Here is a 22,107-nt window from a genome sequence, read left to right on the forward strand (position 1 = left end):
TATGTTTCACGTGGGCTGCAGGCCAACCACAGGTCGGCTGTGACTCTGATGGGCTCGATATTCTGGTCCCATCCCAGGAACAGGGCTGAAAGGATAACCACACTCTCAGGCATATTGTCCCCAAAGAGGAGGTCAGGGCAAGAATGCATCTAATCAGAGCAAAGAATTTAAAGCTTCTGCGTGGCACAAAGCAAGTTCATTCATATTCTATTGACCAAAGAAAATTGAATTGGCCAAGCCCAAGTTGGGGGTGGGGAGGCGGCAGGGGAGGGTGTATCTGGCCCAGACACAGGCAAAGGCAAGGAGAGGATGGATGATTGCACATAAACAGTGCAACTGCAGAATTACCCAACCTCTCTGAAACTGACCTTGTACATCTGTGAAACAAGAATTAAGAACAGACTACAGGAATAAATGAGATATTTGTAAATGCATTTAGCACAAGAACTGGCTTATAACAAGGGATCAATAAAGGTTAGTATCCTCTTTTTGTCCACTTCCAAAGGTAGTTCATCACTCCAGTCAAATTCTTTTGGAGGCTTAAGAGGCGACTGGGGGGAGGCGGTGGGGAGGGGTGTGTTGGAAAATGAGGCGCCCGGGACTGGAGAAATCGAAATTTAGTTCTTCCTCTACATCCTGGAATCATTACTGATCTATAAAATGAGGCATTTGTCTAAGTCATCTCTAAGGTTCCTTTCCAGGGCTGAAGATCCTCCACTTGCTTTTTCTCTAGAGCCTCTGTTTTGTTCTAACACCAGGTGGCACTAGACGACAACATAATGGAAAAGGACAAAGGTTTTTCCGTGGATAAGATTCCAGGGCTCTGGACTGTTACTCCTACTTTCCTCTTATAGATTGTTATAAAACAGAACTCTGACAGTTCCTCAGAAAGTACCGCTTTGGGGAAACGGCACCCAAAACATAAAATGAGCACCCTCGTCCTAGGACCTGAGGCATCGGGAAGGACTCCAGGAAGTTGGTGACTACCCCAGACAGTTTCTAAGTTTGATTTTGGAAGAGGGGAGCGTCTCTTTTTTTGAGCAGAAGTATAAGAGAATTGGAACTGTGCTCTAGGATGTGACATCTAGCGGTGAAGTGATGGGAACAAGAAGCGTCTGGCAAGGGGGAGAATTGGTTAGGAGACTCTTATCGACAGAACGGAACCCAGGTACATGGGTTTGAAAGAGGGCATTGGGAGTGAGCATAAAGATGAGTAAGATGCTGCAGTGACAGAATCTCTAGAACGTGGCAACTATTTACATGAAGAGGCTTCAAGGAGGATAGGTCATTATGAAAGATGACTCCTGGCTAAGAAGGGAAATGTCAAGGCCACTGACAGAAACCACGTGACTTCAGGCAGCAGTGTGACTGTTATTCCTGCATCTCACATGTACACCCTGAAGGACCCAGGAGGGGGTCCTCCCTCTTAGGAACTGAGAAACCCCTGGGGCATGAGTATTGGTCCTAAAAGGGCCAGACGTCCTGCTGTGGAGAGCACTGAAATGTTCCAATATGACACCTGGCCTTTTCTCAAGAAATGTTTCCTTAAACATGATGTTACCAATGGCAACTTTAAAATCCAGAGATGGTGTTCCCGTTGTGGTTCAGCGGAAACAAACCTGACTAGCATACATGAAGACACAGGTTCAATCCCTGGCCTCACTCAGTGGGTTAAGGATCTGGCCTTGCCATGAGCTGTGGTTATAGGTCGAAGACATGGTTCGGATCTGGTGTTGCTGTGGCTGTGGTGTAGGCTGGCAGCTGTAGCTCCAATTTGACCCCTAGCCTAGGAACCTCCACATACCATGGGTGTGGCCCTAAAAAGACAAAAAATAAAAATAAAAAATAAATCAAATAAAATCCAGAGACATTTCTCTCTTGCAATTGGAGACAGGGGATACATGGGAAATCTCTATACCTTTCACTTAATTTTTTCTGTGACCGTAACAGTGCTCTTTTTAAAAAAGGAAATCTGTTTTTTAAAATCCTGGAGGGTTCTGGAAAGATGGTGGAGTAGGGGTCCCCAGGAATCTGTCTCCCCTACTACACAACAATTGCACCGGCAGAGCTGGCCTGATGTAACTCTTGTGGAAGTTTGGACAGTTTACCGAAGGCTTGCCATGTGCAGGGGAAGACTTGGACAGTTGATTTTGGCCAATTTCAGCTCTCAGCACAGAGCGGCGACCCCACCCCCATGGCAGGCAGCTGTGCCCCCAGCCTGCATGAGCCAGGATGCCAAAAAGGACCTGTCCTCCAAACCATGATTTGTGCTCTGATCACTGGGGCACAGAGCAGAGATCTGTGTTCTGATCACGGGGTGCAGTGGCCATTTCTGTTGCACTTCCCTGCTAATGCAAGTCCCTCCTCATCTGGCTGAAGTACCATTCAGGAGATTTAAAAGGCCAATATTTTGTTTTCCCACCCACCACCCCCCAGCATGCAGTGGCTTGATGTGGGATCTCAGTTCCCAGACCAGGGATTAAACCTGGGCCAAAGCAGTGAAACTTGGGAATTCTAACCACTGGACCACCAGGGAACTACCACCAGTGCCATTTTTAAAACCACTTTGGGTCCCCCCCCCCTTTCTGGTAGTCTGACATTAAAGACTACGACATTAAAAGATGACTGCATATATAGGGAAAGTTAGAAAGTGATTGGTAATGCCCAGGGAAAGGTTCAGAAAAGACCTAAGAATATCTTAAGTTTACGCCTGAGACTGACCCTCAACAATAAGCCAGTCTACATAATTGAAAAACAAAAACAATAAACAAGCACAATATCAAAACAAAGCAAATCCTGGAGGAAGAGAAAGAATATGATTTCCAGAGTTACCATTGTATCAATTCAAATGTCCAGCTTCTACCAAAACAAAAAACAAAAAATCACAAGGCATACAAAGAAATAGGGAAATATGGTATATTCAAAGAAATAAAATGGATTGATAAAAACTGTCACTGAAAGAGATCCAACAGAAGAAATATTAAATCAAGACTTTAAAATAGCTGACATAAAAATTTTCAAAGGGAGCTCCCATTGTGACTCAACAGTAACAACACGACTGGTAAACATGAGGGTGCAGGTTTGATCCATGGCCTCTCTCAGTGGGTTAAGGATCGGTGTGGCCATAAGCTGTGGTGTAGGTCGTAGACATGCTCAGATCCTGTGTTGCTGTGGCTGTGGTGTAGGCCAGCAGCTGCAGCTCTGATTTGACCATATGGAAGTTCCCAAACCAGTATGTGGGTTTGATTCCTGGCCTCACTCCATATGGAAGTTCCCAAACCAGGGGTCGAATCAGAGCTGCAGCTGCTGGCCTATGCCACAGCCACAGCAACACAGGATCTGAGCATGTCTACGACCTACACCACAGCTTATGGCCACACTGGATCCTTAACCCACTGAGAGAAGCCATGGATGTAACTTTCATATGCCATATGTGCGGCCCTAAAAAGTACACACAAACAAACAAAAAAAAAGTTCAAAGAAAATTGGTGCAGCCACTATGGAAAATAGTATGGAAGTTTCTCAAAAAAAATGAAAAGCAGAGTTGCTGTATGATACTGCAACCCCAATCCTGAGCATATATCCAGACAAAACTATAATTCAAAAAGATACATGGACACCTATATTCATAGAAATACTATTTACAATAGCCAAGACATGGAAACAACCTAAACATCCATTGACAGATGAAAATGGATAAAGAAGATGTGGTACATACATACAATGGAATACTACTCAGCCACAAAAAAGAAATAATGCCATTTGCAGCAACATGGATGGACCTAGAGATTATCATACTAGGTGAAGTACGTCAGACAAAGATAAATACCATATGATATCACTCATATGTGGAAGCTAATATTTGATACAAGTGAGTTTATTTACAAAACAGAAACAGACTCATGGACATGGAGAACAGATTTATGGTTGTCAAGAGGGAGGGAAGGGAGGAAGGGATGGACTGGGAGGTTTTGGATTAGCAGATACAAACTAGTATATATATGATGGATAAACAGCAAGGACCTACTGTATAGCACAGGGAAATATATTCAATAGGAAAAGAATATGAAAGAGAATATATGTACAACTGAATTACTTTGCTGTACCGTAGAAATTAACACATTGTAAATCAACTCTACTTCAGGAGTTACCATCATGGCTCAGTGGAAACGAATCTGATAGTATCCATGAGTATGTGGGTTTGATTCCTGGCCTCACTCAGTGGGTTAAGGATCCGGCATTGCCGTGAGCTGTGGCATAGTTCACAGACTTGGCTCAGATCTGACGTTGCTGTGGCTGTGGCATAGGCTGGGGGCTATAGCTCCAATTCAACCCCTAGCCTGGGAACCTCCATATGCCATGGGTATGGCCCTAAAAAGACAAAAATAAATAAATGAATAAATACATAAATGACTATTGCATTATAAAAATATATTACTTTATATTTGGGGGCACACAATGTACAAAGATGTAATTTTATGACATCAACAGCTGAAAGGGAGGGTATAGAGCTGTAAAGGAGCAGAGTTTAGATATGTTATTGAAGTTAGGCTGGTATATATTCAAACTACAGTGTTATAAAGGTTAGGTTGTTAAATGTAATCCCTGTGGTAACTATGAAGAAAATGGTTATAGAATATACACAAAAGGAAATGAGAAAGGAATTTAAACATCTCACTACAAAAAATCAGCTAAACTCAGAAGAAGACAGTAATGCAGGAAACAGCAATAAAAAAGACACAAGGCATTTATAAAACACAGAGCAAAATCACAGAAGCAAACCTTTCCTTACCAGTAATTACTTTAAATGTAAATAGTTTAAACTCTTCAATTAAAAGACAGAGATCGGCAGAACAGATAAAAATACAAAGATACAGCTATATCTACAAGAGATGCATTTTAGAATCAAAGACACAAAGAGAGTGAGATTAAAAGGATGAAAAGAGATAGACCATGCAAAAAGCAACCAAAAGAGAGGATGGGTGGATATAATAATATTAGACAAAATAAACTTTAATTGAAAAAGTGTACAATAAGAAGGACATTGTATATTAATAAAAGTTTTGGAGTTCCCGCTGTGGCTCAGTGGTTAACGAATCCAACTAGGAACCATGAGGTTGTGGGTTTGACCCCTGGCCCCGGATCAGTGGGTTAAGGATCCGGTGTAGGTTGCAGACATGCCTTGGATCCTGAGTTGCTGTGGCTCTGGAGTAGGCCAGTGGCTACAGCTCTGATTCGACCCCTAGCCTGGGAACCTCCATATGCCACAGGAGCAGCCTAGAAAAGACAATAAAATAAAATAAAATAAAAGTTTCAATAAAGCAAGAAGATAAAACAATTACAAACATTTGTGTACCTAATGACAGCCCATCAAAATATATGAAGTAGAAAACTGACAGAATTGAAGGGAAAAATAGAATAGTTCTACAATAATAGGTGGAGATGTCAAGACCCATTACCACAATAATGGATTAAAAAAAACTAGAGAGAAGATAAGAAAATAGACACTTAACACAACAGACAACTGGATCTAACAGATACATATAGAACACTCTACCCAACAGCAGCAGCATACACATTCTTCTCAAGTGTCTATGGGCTATTTCCCAGGATGGGTCATATGTTAGCCCAGAAACGAAGTCTCCAATTTTAAAAGACAGATATTGGGAGTTCCTCTGTGGCTCAGTGGTAACGATCCGACTAGTATCCATGAGGATGTAGATTTGATCCATGGCCTTGCTCAGTGGGTTAAGGATCAGGTGTTGCTGTGAGCTGTGGTGTAGGTCGCAGAAGTAGCTCGGATCCCCATGTTGCTGTGGCTGTGGTGTAGGTTGGCAGCTACAACTCTGATTCAACCCCTAGCCTGAGAACTTCCCTATGCCAAGGGTACAGCCTCCCATGCCCCCCAAAAAGACAGATATCATACAAAATGTGTTCTTCAACCACAATGTATAGAAGTTAGAAATCAGTAACAGAGGGAAAACTAAAAAACTCACAAAATTGTGGAAATTAAACAATACACTTATCAACAACCAATGGATCAAAGTAGACAATACAAGGGATATTATTAGAAAATACTTACAGACTAATGAAAACAAAAACATGACATGCCAAAACTTATGGAATACAGTGAAAGTACTGTTAATTGGGAAATTTATAGCTATAAATATCTACTTTAAAAACAAGAACGATATCAAATCAAAAACCTAACCTTATAACTTAAGGAATAGGAAAAGAAGAACAAATTAAACTTAAAGCTAGCAGGAAGAAGGAAATAATAAAGATTAGAATACAGATAAACAAAATAGAGAATAGAAAAGCAATAGAGAAAAATCAATGAAACCAAAAGTTGGCTCTTAAATGATCAACAAAATTGACAAATCTTACCTCACACCAGTAAGAATAGATATCATCAAAATGTCTATAAATAACAAATGCTGGAAAAAAGGGAACCCTCCAACACTGTTGGTGGGAATGTAAATTGGTAAAAGCACCATGGAGAACAGTATGCAGGTTCCCTAAAAAAACTAAAAATAGAACTACTATATGATCCAGCAATTCCATCCCTAGGCATATATCCAGAGAAAACTGTAATTTGAAAAGATGCATGCACCTCAGTGTTCACTGCAGCACTATTTACAATAGTCAAGGCATGGAAACTAGCTAAATGTTCATCAACAGAAGAATGGATAAAGACGATGAGGTACATAGACACAATGGAATACTGCTCAGCCATAACAAGAATGAAATAATGCCATCTGTAGCAACATGGATGGAACTGGAGATTATCATATTAAGTGACGTAATCCAGAAAAAGACCAGTATCATATGATATTACTTATACATGGAATCCATAAAAATGATACAAAAGAATTTATTTATAAAACAGAAACTCAAAGATTTCAAAATTAAATTTAGAATTACCAAAGGGGAAACCATGGGGTCAGGGGAGGGATAAATTGGGAGGATTAACACACACACACACTACTATACACACAGTAGATAACTAACAAGGACCTAATGAACAGTGCAGGGAGGTCTACTCAACGTTCTGAAATAACCTATGGGAAGGAAAGAATAGATGTATGTGTAATTAATCCACTTTGCCGTCAACATGACACCAATACAATACTGTAAATCAATTACATCCCAATTAAATTTTAGAAATTGACAAAACTTTAGCTACTGGACTAAGAATGAAGAAGAAAAGAATCAAATTACTAAAATCAGAAGTGAAGGGGTTTCCATTGCGGCTCAGTGGGTTAAGGACCCAACATCTCTCTGAGGATACAGGTTTGAACCCTGGTCTCACTCGGTGGATTAAGGATCTAGCATTGCCACAAGCTGTGGTGTAGGTTGCAGAAGTGGCTCAGATCTGGCGTTGCCAGGGTTGTGGTGTAGGCCACAGCTGCAGCTCAGATTCCCCTGGCCTGGGAACTTCTTTATGCCACAGGTATGACCATAAACAGAAAAAAAAAAGTCTACAAACAATAAATGCTGGAGAGAGTATGGAGAAAAGAAAACCCCCTTACACTGTTGATGAGAATGTAAATTGGTACAACAGCTGTGGGGAACAGTAAGGAGGTTCCTCAAAAAACTAAAAATAGAACTACTGGGTCACCTTGCTGTGCAGCAGAAATTTGACAGAACACTGTAAATCAGCTGTAACGGAAAAAATAAAAATGATTATTTTAAAAAAGTAGAATAAAATCCCCCCCAAAAAGAACTACCATATGATCCAGCAATCTCACTCCTGGGCATCTATCCAGAGAAAATCATAATTTGAAAAGATATACACACTGCCAATGTTTATTTCAGCTTTACTTACAATAGCCAAAACATGAAAGCAACCTAAATGTCCATCAACAAAGGAATGGATAAAGATGTGGTGCATATATGCAATGGACTACTACTCAGCCATAAAACAGAATGAGAAGTAGTGGTTAAAGGATCACTGCTGTGGTGAGGGTTTGATCTTGAACTTCTGCATGCTGAGGGTGTAGCCAAAAAAAAAAAAAAAAAAAAGAGAGAGAGAGAGAGAATGAAATACTGCTATTTGTAGCAACAAGTATGGATCTAGAGATTATCATACTAAGTGAAGTCAGACAGAGGAACGTCATATTATAGCACTTATATGTAGAATCTAAAAAATGATACAGATAAACTTATTTACAAAACAGAAACAGACTCACATGCTTCAAAACAAATGTATGGTTACCCAAGGAGACAGGTGGTGGGGGGAGGGATGGACTCGGGGTTTGGGACGGGCATATGCACACTATTGTCTGTGGAATGGGTGGTCAACAGGCACCTGCTGTATAGCACAGGTAACTCTACTCAATATTCTGTGATAACCTACATGTGGAAAGAATCTGAAAAATAATGGATATGTGCATGTGTATATGTATAATTGAATCCTTTGCTGCACAGCAGAAATTATTACAACACTGTAGCAACTATAATTCAATTAAACTTAAGAAATAAAATTAAATATTAAAAATAAAAAATAGAATTACCATATGACCTAGCAATTCTACTTTTGGGGTATATACCCAAAAGAATTGAAAGCAGAATCTGAAAGAGATACTTGCCCACTCATGTTCCTAGCAGCATTAGTCATGATAAATAAAACGTGGAAGCAAGACAAGGGTCCAACAGCGGAAGGATGTACAAGCAAAGAGTGCTGCACACATTCAGCCTCAAAAGCAAAGGAAATTCTACAATACACTACAAGGTGTGTGACACTCGAGGACGATATGCTAAAATAAAGCAGTCACAAAAAGACAAATACTGTGATTCCACTTAATGTGAGGTACTTAGAGTGGTTGAATTCACAGAGACGGGCAATAGAATGGTAGTTCCCAGTGGCTGGGGGCGGGGGGAATGGGGAGTTAGTGTTTAGTAGGAACAGAGTTTCAGTTTTATAAGATGAAAAAGGTTATGGAGAAGGATGGTGGTGATGACTGCACAACGTTATAAATGTATTTAATACCACTGAACTGTACCCTTAAACTGGTTCGGTTGGTAAATTGTATAGTACACTCACACACACACTTAAAAAAACACAATACATGAGTTCCCTTCATGGCTCAGTGGTTAACAAATCTAACATCCATGAGGATGCAGGTTCGATCCCTGGACTCACTCAGTGGGTTAAGGATCCGGCGTTGCTATGAGCTGTGGTGTAGTTCACAGACCCGGCTCGGATTTTACGTTGCTGTGGTTGTGGCATAGGCTGGCAGCTGCAGCTCTGATTCAACCCCTAGACTGGGAACCTCCATACACCGTCGGTACAGCCTGAAAAGAAAAAAAATTTAAAAATTAAAAAATAAATTTCTAAAAAATAAATAAACACTAATACAGAGTAGCAAAACTAAAAAAAAAAAATTCCGTATGCATTTCTTGAGCCTCTTGTATGTCAACGTGGCAATACAGCACAGCAGAGAGAGTAGTGGCTTTGGGGTCAGACAGGCTGGTTTTCAATCTGAAAATCCAGCTTTTTGGTACTATTGCCTCTCTTCTGCTGTATGACACTGAGCAGAAGACAGCATGTTTGTTTTTGGCTTCTAAGGTATTCTATTACCTGGAGCAGGTTACTTAATCTCTCTGCATCTCAGTCCCATCCATAGCATAGGGGAAATAATATCAGTCTCAAGGATTTGCCATGAGAAATAAAGACAGTGTGGCTACAGAGTGAGTAATCAGTCAGCGGCACTTCTCTTTCCCTTTGAAGAAAAGGCCATTAGGCTGCCCTCAGGTGAATCTGTCAGACAAACTCCGCGTCACACAGGTATCAGGCCTTGTATCTGAGGGCACTTTTTGCAAGAAACGTTGAGCTCTCATGATTCAAGACACTCAAAAATCAAGTCTATCAAGAGAGCCCATAGCTTGAGACTTAGCATAGTCACTGGATCACAATAAATAAAGAGGAAGAAGGAGTTACACAATGCACCTCTGTTCTAATTACTCAATCTCTACCCAACTGAAACCTTGCTTCATGAGAGATTAGCCACAGCCCCGAGAGCAATAAACTTCCTGAATTGCAAACTCCATTTTGCCATCTCACAGAACCTTCATAAATCTCGGTTGGTATGAATGCATCTCTTATTTTATTTATGAAATGACTCTTTCAAGGAAATCTTTATAATACTCATCCTTATTAGTCCTTGGGCCAATTCCTCCAATTTGGGAAAAAAGAAATTCATTTGAAACGCTGATTTTTTTTAAATTTTGCATTTAAAGGGAAGGGAGTTTGCTGTTTTCTAGTGATACAGGGGGATTTCTGGGATAGAAGGCAAGTAGATAATTCCAGAGTTGAGTCATTACTGCTTCCATATCCTTCTGGAGATGAGCAAAACTGGTCACCAAAAGACCAGTGGAAAAATGCCCTACAGCAAACAACCTGTGTGCAGTGTCCACCAGAGGGCACCATGCCGACCACTTACTGCCTGAGAAGGAGACACCTAAGCAGGAGCATCTGACTTGCAGGTGCCTTGAGGAGGGTGAGAAGAGCAGGGGGTCAGGTCCAAGAAGCACACAGATCTCTGATGGGGGAAGGGCCAAGCTCCACACTAGCCGCAGCTACTGAGGGCACAGCCATCAGGCAGCTCTTGTGGATGAGAAAACACTGTCCTGTTTTCATTTATCCTAAGTAACTCCCCATTCAAGTTACCTGATCAAGCAGTGCAGGAGGTGTGGGTGGGAAGTGTGTTTGGTAGCGTAAACCTTTCTTTCCATCTCCTTGCTGCAGGACCCTCACTGTGCCCACTTCTCAAGGTGAAGTAGCCACAAAGGACCACAGGAAGCTGAAAGTTTGCTACTGGGCAACACCACCTGGTCACAGGGTGATCACAGGTAATGCAACTTATTTCCTAAGGTTCAAGGCCATGAGACACTAGAAGGCATTGCAGAGAAGATAACTTAGAATTATTCTTGCTGATTTTAAAGAGGCAGATGGGGAGATGATTTATGTTACATTTAAAGAGAGGCACACATTTGCAGCAACATGGACAGACTGAGAGATTCCATACTAAGCAAAGTAAGTCAGACAGAGAAAGACAAGTACCATATATCACTCATATGTGGAGTATAAAATACGATACAAAGGAACTTATTTATAAAACAGAAACAGACTCACAGAGAAAACAAACTTATGGTTATGAAAGGTGAGGAGGCGATAAATTAGGGATGTGAAATTAGCGGATACACATTACCATATATAAAACAGGTAAACAACAAGGACCTGTTGTTTAGCCACTGTATAGTATAGGGAAATATATTCAGTATCTTTTATTAACCTGTAATTGAAGAGAATCTGAAAAAGAATATATATGCATATAAATAACTGAATCACTTTGCTATACACCTGAAACATTGTAAATCAGCTATCTGTCAATTAAAATGTTTTTAAAAAATAGAAACCATCTCAAAAAATAAAAATGAAAAAGTAGAGAATGGCACAGACCCAGGGCTGCTTGGCTGGAGCTGACAGGATGGCACACAGCGCAATGGTCAGTGTTCTCGGCCCTGGCGCTCAGCTGTGCGGGTACAAAGAATGGATTTTGTCTGTACTGGTGCTGCACACGCAAGTTGCAGAACTAATCTGTGCTCAGCAAACCATCAAAAGACCAACACAGCAAATGAACCACAAATTTACTTATAACAAGTATATAATAAGCCTTTCCAGTGACCTCCAAACTTGTTTCTTCAATCCTGCCCATTATCAAGGTAGTTGGGAGACCAGATTCATAACCATGATGCTATGTGTTGAAAGAAGATTCAGAACAAAAGAGCTGGGTAACCCCTTAAGGGGTGTTTCATGGGTACTGGAAAGCCTTCTGAGTAGAATGTGCTTTCCAGGTGATTCAAACACACGTAACCTCCAGCAAAAGCATTAGATAATCAGTGTAACAAGTTCTTAGACCTAGTCTCCTTCTTTCTAAACAAATGTGGATTACCTGTCTCCCACACCTAACTGCATTAGCCCCAGTTTTCTTCAGATGGAGCACGGTTCAATTCTCACTGCTTTGCTTTATATTCAGTCATTTTTCAGAGGCTGTACCTGGCTCATCTCAACTGTCCCCCATCTTCTCCATGTGTCATTACAGTTCACAGAGAGGGCTACTAATAGGTCTCTTTACTTATGTCCTGATGGAGCAATTTTTGGAGCAATACATGAGTTCTGGGGGCACTTTAATATGCATGTGACATGTTCCCTCAGCCTGCCTCCACTGTCTCGTTCAGCACGAATGATTCTGTCCCTCCATGGAATGTGTTTGTAATGGGTTATATTTATTTTGCCTGCACACATTCCTGCCTTCCTAGAGGAAAAGGTGAATAAGCCACTCCCCCCAAAAGTAATTTTTTCACCTTAGGTGGGCCATCTGTTTCTCCTAACACAGCTCTGCTTTGACCTGAATTGAATACATCTTGTCCCAGGCGTTTTGCCAGCTGTACCAGAAAAAAAAAAAAAAAAAAAAAAAAGCTGTAGGCTCCAGGAAATGGAGCAACTACAAGTGGTTTCCCTGTGATGTAAAGTCTTTTTTTTTTTTTTTTAAATGCAACTTATGGAATTAACTTAAAGGAAACTGTGCATCACTGTCCCCAGGAGTAGTTCACAGAGTGACAGAAGGCCCAGATAATAACCAATCTGTTCATGAGTTTCCTGAGAATTAATCCCATGGGGACAAGTGGGTAGATGCAGCACTGGGCCTCTGAAGGAGGGAAAAACTGAGCACTTGCTTTGGACCCCAGACAGATGAACCCTAAAATAAAAGTTCTCAACCCTGGATGCAGATCCAATTCCTCTGTGGAGTTTTCAGTATTCTCACCTTGGTCTCATTGAAATGGCTGCTTCTGGTGCCCCAGCTTGTTGAGAAAAATTTCCTTACACCATTGGTGATGAAAGACCTTTCCTTAAACTCCCCAGCTATTGGGGGCCAACGAGTGATGGCAGGGGGTCATTAGTCCAAAGCCAAGGATGGATGGAGCCAAGGAGAAGGCCCTGATCTCAACTCAGGACCATTTCTTCTGCCCTTCTTGGTTGGAGTTATTAGAACATTGTGATTAATGCTGCAGAACTATAGGGCTGTTCTCCTCTTAGACAGTGAAGCCAGGAATGCCCCTACCCCAAATTTACTGCTCCTTTGTCATGATTTACTACCTAAAATTCTGCCATTTGAGAAACATTTTCCAACCAGTCTTCCTTGGAATCTAGTCCCGCAAGATGCTTAGTTTTTTTTTTTTTTAAAGTTTCGGTAGTTAAACAAATTTGGCAAACATGTGAGCCTTGGAGAGTCACAGAGAACTAGCCTATTAATCAATATGACTTCCATTGGGTTTGGAGTCAAAATTTTGGCATCTCTATTTTTCTAATTTTTTTGCTTCCATCCCTCCACATTGCAGGTAATTCAGTATTTTTTTCAGGGCTCTCCACTCCCCAAATTGTCCAGGAACCTGGGAAATCAGTCCAAAGGGAGGAGTCTTGTTCCAAAATTCCAGGGGGAAAGAACTGATCAGTCCTTAGAAGTTCTGATTTTACAAAACAGTGTGGTATTGGCATAAAAACAGACAAAGGGGTTGGTGGAACAGAACAGAGAGCCCAGAAATAAACCCACACACCTCCGGCCAATTAATCTTCAACAAAGCAGGCGAGAACATATAACCGAGAAAAGACAGCCTCTTCAATGGGCGGTGCTAGGAAAGCAAGACAGCTGCATGTAAATCAATGAAGTGAGAACACTTACTCACACCATACACAAAAATAAACTCAAAATGGCTTAAAGACGTAAACATAAAGCATGATACCATAAAAATCCTAGAAGAGAACATGGGCAAAACATTCTCTGACATGAATCATACCTATGTTTTCTTAGGGCAGTCTCCCAAGGCAATAGAAATAAAAGCAAAAGTAAACAAATGGGACCTATTCAAACTTATAGGCTTTTGTACTGCAAAGGAAACCATAAACAATACAAAAAGACAACCTATGGAATGGGATAAAATATTTGCAAATGATGCAACCGACAAGGAATTAATTTCCAAGATATACAAACAGCTTATACAACTTAATAATGAAAAAGCAAACAACCCAATCAAATAATGGGCAAAAGACCTAAACAGACACCTTTCCAAAGAAGACATACAAATGGCCAATAGGCATGTGAAAAAATGCTCAACATCTCTAATTATCAGAGAAATGCAAACCAAAACTACAATGAGGTAGCACCTCACACTGGTCAGAGGCCATCATGAACAATGCTAGAAAGGGTGTGGAGAAAAGGTAACCCTCCTACACTGTTGATGGGAATGTAAATTGGTGCAGCCACTGTGGAAAACAGTACAAAGGTTCTTCAAAAAACTAAAAATAGAATTACCATATGATCCAACGATCTCACTCTTGGGCACACATATATCTGGAGAAAACCCTAATTCAAACAGATACATTCATCTCAATGTTCACAGAAGCACTAGTTATAATAGCCAAGGCATGGAAACCACATAAATGTCCATTGACAGATGAATGAATAAAGAAGATGTGGCACACGCAAGGGCACACACACACACACGCGCACACACACACGAATATTATTCAACCCTAAAAAAGAATGAAATAATGCCATTTGTAGCAACATGGATGGACTTAGAGATTATCATACTAAATGAAATAAATCAAAGTATCATGTGTTATCACTTATACCGGGAATCTAAAATATGATACAAATGCAATTATTTTCAAAACAGAAATAGACTCACAGACATAGAAAACAAACTTTGGTTACCAAAGGGGAGGGAGGAAGGAATAAATTAGGAGTCTGGGATTAGCAGATACAAACTGCTATACATAAAACCGATAAACAAGTTCCTACTGTAGAGCCCAGGGAACTATATTCAATATCTTATAATAACCTACGATGGAAAGAATGTGAAAACAAATATACATAGATAAACCGAATCACTTTGCTGAACACCAGAAAATAACACAGCAGTGTAATCAATTCTACTTCAATTTTAAAAACAAGTTCTGAATTCTCATCACTTCTACGTGGTGTTCACTGTTGAAAATGGGCTCCAGCAGGCTCCAGTGGCTCCCCATCCTGCCGTCAGGATGTTCTTTCTGCTTCAGAAGAACCCTGTGCTGGCATCAGGGGGGCCCTGAGGACACAGACTCCCAAGGTGCCAGCGTATTGGATCTACACTCACAGTTAGCCACTGTTCCACAAACACCGCCTCTCTGCCAAGGCGGCCGGGTGTAACTGGGTTACTAACCACAGCTACACACTGCACCTGGAACACACTGTCCCCCACAAACCTCGAGGCTCTGCCGTTGAGCCGAAGTCGCTGACTCAGACGCCTTCTTTTTTCTGTGGGGAACTTTAGTGCATTTTCCTGCCAGGGATCCCCATCAGGGCCATCTCAGTCCCTCAGAAAGCTGAAAGGCAGAAGGGGAGGAGATGGGGTCTCATAGCCTCCCCCGCTCCAGAGGATCTTTTGTAAGTTTAATTTGGCACATCACAGGGGTACTGGGAAAAACAATCTTTGCAAACGTTCTTTCCCCAGAGACATGTCTATCAACTCACCTTGCATTGGCATAACTGAAGGGATTCAGGGAACAAGCTGAGAAGATCCAGGGGTTTAGTGGCTTGTTCTTCCTTGCCGCTGCTCCAGCTAAAAAGCAAAACAAGCAGACGAAATAAATATATATTTATATTTTTGTGAAAGAGAGATAGAAGATTTTTCCCTATTAGAATTATGCATTTAAAAGGGGCATGGTCTACAGGAGTTTCCGGCATGGTGCAGTGGTTAACGAATCTGACTAGGAACCATGAGGTTGCAGGTTCAATCCCTGGCCTTGCTCAGTGGGTTAAGGATCCAGCGTTGCCGTGAGCTGTGGTGTAGGTCGCAGACGCAGCTCGGATCCCATGTTGCTGTGGCTCTGGCATAGACTGGTGGCTACAGCTCTGATTGGACCCCTAGCTTGGGAACCTCCATATGCCACAGGAAGCGGCCCTAGAAAAGGCAAAAAGACAAAATAAAAAATAAAAAAATAAAAGGGGCATAGTCTATCTATGGACGCCCCCATCTAATGCATCATAAGGTATGTTCTGCTTCGGAAGAAAAGCTCTCAAGAATTCTCTCCTGAATTTTTCACAGTGAACTAAAGCCCTCACCACCCTACCCACCTCCCGAGCTTCTTGGGAAGCCAGTCCTCAGTGAGTCAGGCTCCTAGGGGAGAAATCTGCAAACCTTTTAGATCAGGAAGGAAAATCCCAGCCTCTGCCAACATGGTTTGGACTCTTTGATTTTCTAACACTAAAAAGGCTGTGGGTTCTCTGGAGAGGAGAAAAACATTGAACTAGTAGGAGAGTCTTAAACCCCTCATTCTCACTGACACTTGGCCTCCCCCATTTCCTGAAACACTTTACATAGAGTAACTTAAGACACAAAATAAAACAGAGCATATGCCGTTAAAAGCTTTCTTGATGCCAGGATATTTTATACTTCATCCCTGCTGGTTCAGTCAGCACGAATCACTTGGATTCTGTGGGAAAATGAAGTGAAAATTCTGTAAGGTGGTAACAATGTGAAGTTTATTAATTCATCCCAAAGGAGCCCTCTTTGGAATATTAGTAATAAAGGCAAAGACTAACTTGCCATTGAGAGAAGACAGTGTTATATAAAGGCTTTTTTAAAAAAAATAGAATTGTTGTCATGTTTTAGAGTAATTTTAATGAACATATTTGCCTCCCTCTCTAATGCATGCCTATATCTTATGAAATAGTGAGTTATGATTTAATAGGGTTATACTGTATGGAATACACATCATGTATTTAGAGGTGAAATATCCAGGGAAAATATTTTCATAGCTTACTATTTCCTGGCATTTCTAGTCTCCTATCTGATATGTATACACACAAAGGGAGCTGAGTTTAGTTATCTAATACTATGTTGTATTTATTACTTCAACTTGCAAATGCTTTTATTTGGATTCTCAAACATGCAATTTTTAACATGTTTTATTAGTGAGAGAGCAATAAAGGAACAATTTTGCAGCTAATTTAACACCTATAAATTTCTCTGTTTGCAATGTAAAAGAAATGGCCTCAGCAGACCACATGTCTGCTCATATTTTAAAGAATATTAAATGAAATTACTTCTAAATTGCCCTATATTTAGAGTTCTCTTATTTCATAAAACATTTATAGGTTCATTGTTTATGCTTTTATAAAAACAGATTTATTATGGGAAAATTATTTTTTGAAATAGCTATGTTTGAGAAGCCATATAAAATCTAGATGATTACAGATCAACAATTACAATCAACCTGAAAAACATTAAAAAGATATTGATCCAAAAAATCTGAAAATGTTACGTCCACACAAAATCTGCACACAAATGTTTATAGCACCTTTATTTATAACTGCAAAAACTGTAAGAAACAAAGATGCCCTTCAACAGATGAAATGAAGAAGAGACTGTGGAAGATATCATGGAAGATTATTCATGATAAAGAGAAATAAATTCCCAAACCCTAAAAAGATATGACTGACTTAAATACATATTGCCAAGTGAAAGGAGCCAATCTACACAGGCTACATACTATATTCTAATTATATGACAGTCTGAAAAGGTAAAACTACAGAAAACAATCAATAGTTGACAGAGTTTCAGGCAGGGGGAGGGCAGAAGAGGTGAAGCCCAGGAGATATGTTGGGGCATTGAAACTATACTGTATCATAACATAATAGTGGACAGTCAACCCTATGCATTTGTCAAAACCCTTAGACCTTTATAGCACGAAGACTGATCCTTCATGCATGCAAGTTAAAACATATATTTAAGAGGCTGGGGTGTCCCAGGATGGAATGCAGGTGCCAGAACAACCTCACTGCATTACAAATGAACAAAACAACCTTGCTGGAGGATGGGCTGGAGGTAGAGGTGCTGACCTGAGAGCAACTTTGGAAATGGAGCCCATAAAACTGAGGGCAAAAGACAACTGCACATAAGCACTGTACACTAGTTGATAAAATTATATATCGCAGGATACGGGCTAACATCAGCGGTGCTCTGTGTGCTGGAAATGAACAACAGCAGGTGGTAGAGACAGGGAGCAGGTGGTGGAGACAGGGAGCAGGTGGTTACCAAGCAGCAAGGGGAGGCTAGATCATTTCATGTAACAGATTAGAGCCGGCAACATCAATATAAACCCATGTGTAGCTTGATATAGATACAAACGGTTACACAGAGAGACACCTATAGGTATGTAGACATGTGCAGATTAGGAGACACATTCGGTTCCATCAGCAGAGAGGGCCCAGAGGTTACAACACTCCTGGGGCAGTGGGTCCAACCAGTGCCTGCATCTGCGTTTCAAATCCATACTCCAATGAAAGGAACCAGGGCTCCGTGAGGACATGGTTGATTCTAGGACTGGGACAGGAAACATACAAGATGAGCCTGGAGCTTCTTGTAGTTCCAGAAAGTAAAAACATGTCCAGGGGAGGAGGGGTGGGAGGAACCTAACCCCTGATGAGGGTTTACATCAAAAGGACTCCAGAGAAAACTTACAGGACTCCCAGTGGCCAAGGCTGGAACAATTTTTTTCCATCTTGTTTTTTTACGGCTGCTAGGGGCAGAATCAGAGCTGCAGCTGAGGTCTACGCCACAGCAACACTGGATCTGAACCCTATCTGTGGCCTACACCACAGCTTTCAGCAACATTGGATCCTTAACCCACTGAGCAAAGCCAGGGATCGAACCTGCATCCTCATGGACACTAATGTCAAGTTCTTAGCTTGCTAAGCCACAACAGGAACTCCAAGGCTGGAACAGTTTGAGCAATTAAAAAACGTTTAAAGTAATATTGATGGAACTGACTGGGAGTTTGGGGTTAGTAGATGCAAGCTACTACGGCATTAGTAATTGCTTAGAATGGATAAACAACGAGATCCTACTGTACAGCACAGGGAACTATATCCAGTCTCTTGGGATAGACGATGATGGGAAAGAATATAAAAAAGAAGGAATAGGAGTTCCTGTCATGGCACAGTGGTTAATGAATCTGACTAGGAACCATGAGGTTGCAGGTTTGATCCCTGGCCTTGCTCAGTGGGCTAAGGATCTGGCATTGCCGTGAGTTGTGGTGTAGATCATAGATGCCGCTTGGAGCCTGCGTTGCTATGGCTCTGGCGTAGGTTGGTAGCTGCAGCTCCCATTCGACCCCTAGTCTGGGAACCTCCATATGTCGCAGGTGTGGCCCTAGAAAAGACAAAAGGACAAAAATAAAAAAAGAAGGAGTGTATATATAAGTGTGTGTGTGTGTGTATGAGTCACCTTGCTATATAGCAGAAATTGGCACAACATTGTAAATCAACTGTGCTTTAATTTTTTAAAAAATCCCTTCTAAAGAAATATTGGATTATAATCCAAAGTATAAGATAAATATCCATGAGTTCATACTGATATAAATAAAAGAAGGAGAACAGAAATCTCACATAGGAGTTCCCGTCATGGTGCAGCAGAAATGTATTCGACTAGGAACCATGAGGTTGCAGGTTCAATCCCTGGCCTTGCTCAGTGGGTTAATGATCCGGCATTGCCGTGAGCTGTGGTGTAGGTTGCAGATGTGGCTCAGATCCTGTGTTACTGTGGCTGTGGTATAGGCCAGCGGCTGTAGCTCTGATTCAGCCCCTAGCCTGGGAATGTCCATATGCCGCAGGTGTGGCCCTAAAAAGCAAAAAAAGGACCGAAAAAAAAGAAATCTCACATGAGAAGAATTCCCAAAAGTAGCTTAAGGATCTGGTGCTGCCATGAGCTGTGGTGTAGGTCGAAGACACAGCTTGGATCCTGCATTGCTATAGCTATGGTGTAGGCCAGCAACTATAGCTCAGATTTGACCCCTAGCCTGGGAACTTCCATATGCTGCAGGTGTGGCCCTAAAAAGCAAAACAAATAAGCGAGAATCATATGCTCACAGAAAGTGGGAAATGGAAGGGAACACAAAAAAAGTTAATTAAAGCCTTTATTTTGTAAGGGAGAAAACTGAGGGCATACGGTAGGATTTTATAGCCTGCACTTTGAGAAGACAGGGGTGGCTATCTGCTGAACTTGGTTCTCGCTGACCAAACACCAATTGTAGTACACAGTAGACACTCAAAAAAGAATTACTGAATGGTGAATAATTCCCAAGAACCTAGCCTCTACCCAAGTATTTCAGCCATTCACACATTCATTTGTTAACTCATTCATTCACTGAACAAATACTTACTAAGTGTCTGCCTATCATTTTACTCCTAGAATTATGATCACTTAGAAACCCTCTCCAAAGGATGAACATTTTGGCAATTTTCCATATCTGATTTTGTAGAAAACTCCACTGAGCTGATTCAAGTTTCTAAGTGTCCAAGGAAGAGTTGTCCCAAGCCAGGTATTAGCAGAAAACAGACTGAGGCAGGAGGTACATTAAAGGAAGTCCTCTGAGCCTGAGGGGAGTGTAGTTCATTTACACTCAGCCTTTTTGAAAAGTATGTTATTTTAGATTTTCTCATCTCTCATTCCACTCCGCCTACCACTCATTGAGGCAACAGGCTAACAGCATAGCTTTGTCTTCTTTCCAGTCTCAGCTCCACTACTTACCAGCTAGGTGACCTTTTGGAGTCTCAGTTCCCCCATCTGAAATGATCGTTGCTTGGATCAAATAAAGCCAACATTTCTAAAGTGTTTGGCACACTTGGCAGGGACACTATTACCACTAGTGTCAATACCATTGTGGTCATCATTACCGCCCAACCAGAGGCTTGTACTCAGGATCGACAAGGAACACACATCAGCACACTTTGTCCATCTATCTTTCTACGTTTGATAAGTGGGTTGTTTCCAACAAACCTCAAAATTACTATTGGGATCTGGGCTCTGATTCCATTTCCTGTCAGTCGAGCACCTCTTTTAGACTGCCAGGAAACCCAAGGGCTTGTTTTCAAGTTTCCCTCCTTCTTGATCTTTTTTCTGGCCAAAGTTTATTTTCATGTTACCGTTATTGTTCATTCTATGGGTTCCTAAAACTGGATAGTTCTCCTAGACTCAAATCTGTCCTGAGGTCCATATTTCTGATTTTATTTCTACGATATTTAAAGCGCAGGTTCGTGGAGGTCCCACTGTGGCACAGTAGGTTAAGAATCCTACTGCAAGAACTTCCCATTGTGGCTCAGTGAGTTAAGAACCCAACTAGGGAGTTCCCGTTGTGGCTCAGCAGTAACAAACCCAATTAGTATCCACAAGGATATGGGTTTACTCCCTAGCCCCACTCAATGGGTTAAGGCTCCAGCATTGCCGTGAGCTGTGGTGTAGGTCATAGACGAGGCTCGGATCTGCTGTGGCCATGGTGCAGGCAGGCAGCTGCAGCTCCAATTCAACCTCTAGCCCAGGAATTTCCACATGCCACCAGTGTGCCCTTAAAAAGAAAAGGAAAAAAATAAGAAGAATCTGACTGCAGTGACTCAGATCACTGAAGAGGCACAGGTTCAATTCTCAGCTGGGCGCAATGGGTTAAAGGATCTGGAGTTGCTGCCTATGTGGTGTAGGTTGCAGCTGAGGCTCAGATTGAATCCCTGGGCTGGGAACTTCCATATGCTGCAGGTGTGGCCATGAAATAATAATAATAATAATAATAATAATAATAATAATAAGCAGGTTCGTCAGCATGTTCACAATCTCTCCGAGTCAGTGCTGCAAACAAGTCCTGCATCCCAGTGAGAGACTTACCTCCATACCAGGTAAAGGAGGTCATGTGTTTGCTCTCTGGACAAAATTTCTGGGCAAGATCTCCTCAAGGGCCCCCATTACAGCCTGGGATCCTGTCAGTTTCCCAGCACATCCTACTTCCAGTATGAGGGCCTCTGGAAGCAGGTCCCTTTCTTCGGCTGCAGCAACATCAGCTTGACATCGTAGGCGACAGGTGATTAATTCTCTTGTCTCCTCAAGGGCCTCCCTGGGGGCTTCTCCGTGGAGTAGGTCTTCCTAAATTCCACTGCAGTGGCAGAAAAGCTAAATTTGGGTAATAGAGGTTATCTTAATTCACTCAGCTGCAAAAAAAAAAAAAAAAAGCCA

General features: G+C 41.4%; 2 protein-coding genes across 6 annotated transcripts in view; one reads left to right on the forward strand and one right to left on the reverse strand.

Moving 5' to 3' along the window:
- The window catches only part of SCRG1 (stimulator of chondrogenesis 1), a 43,491-nt gene continuing 30,936 nt past the window's right edge, over positions 9,553-22,107 (forward strand). The window contains exons 1-2 of one of the 2 annotated variants that reach the window (XR_002338368.1): positions 9,553-10,085; positions 10,751-10,854. The gene's annotated coding sequence lies outside the window, so the exon portion shown is untranslated. The remainder of the gene's footprint in view (positions 10,086-10,750; positions 10,855-22,107) is intronic. The other variant, XM_021072436.1, reaches the window with a different exon arrangement.
- Positions 14,854-22,107, reverse strand: part of SAP30 (Sin3A associated protein 30) — a 56,058-nt gene continuing 48,804 nt past the window's right edge. Inside the window, exons 5-7 of one of the 4 annotated variants that reach the window (XR_002338366.1) lie at positions 21,763-22,082; positions 15,579-15,666; positions 14,854-15,430 (exon numbers count right to left, since the gene is read on the reverse strand). The gene's annotated coding sequence lies outside the window, so the exon portion shown is untranslated. The remainder of the gene's footprint in view (positions 15,431-15,578; positions 15,667-21,762; positions 22,083-22,107) is intronic. The other 3 variants (XR_002338363.1, XR_002338365.1, XR_002338364.1) reach the window with 3 other exon arrangements.

This window comes from Sus scrofa, chromosome 14, assembly GCF_000003025.6.
Source record: "Sus scrofa isolate TJ Tabasco breed Duroc chromosome 14, Sscrofa11.1, whole genome shotgun sequence".
NCBI classification, from domain to species: Eukaryota; Metazoa; Chordata; class Mammalia; order Artiodactyla; family Suidae; genus Sus; species Sus scrofa.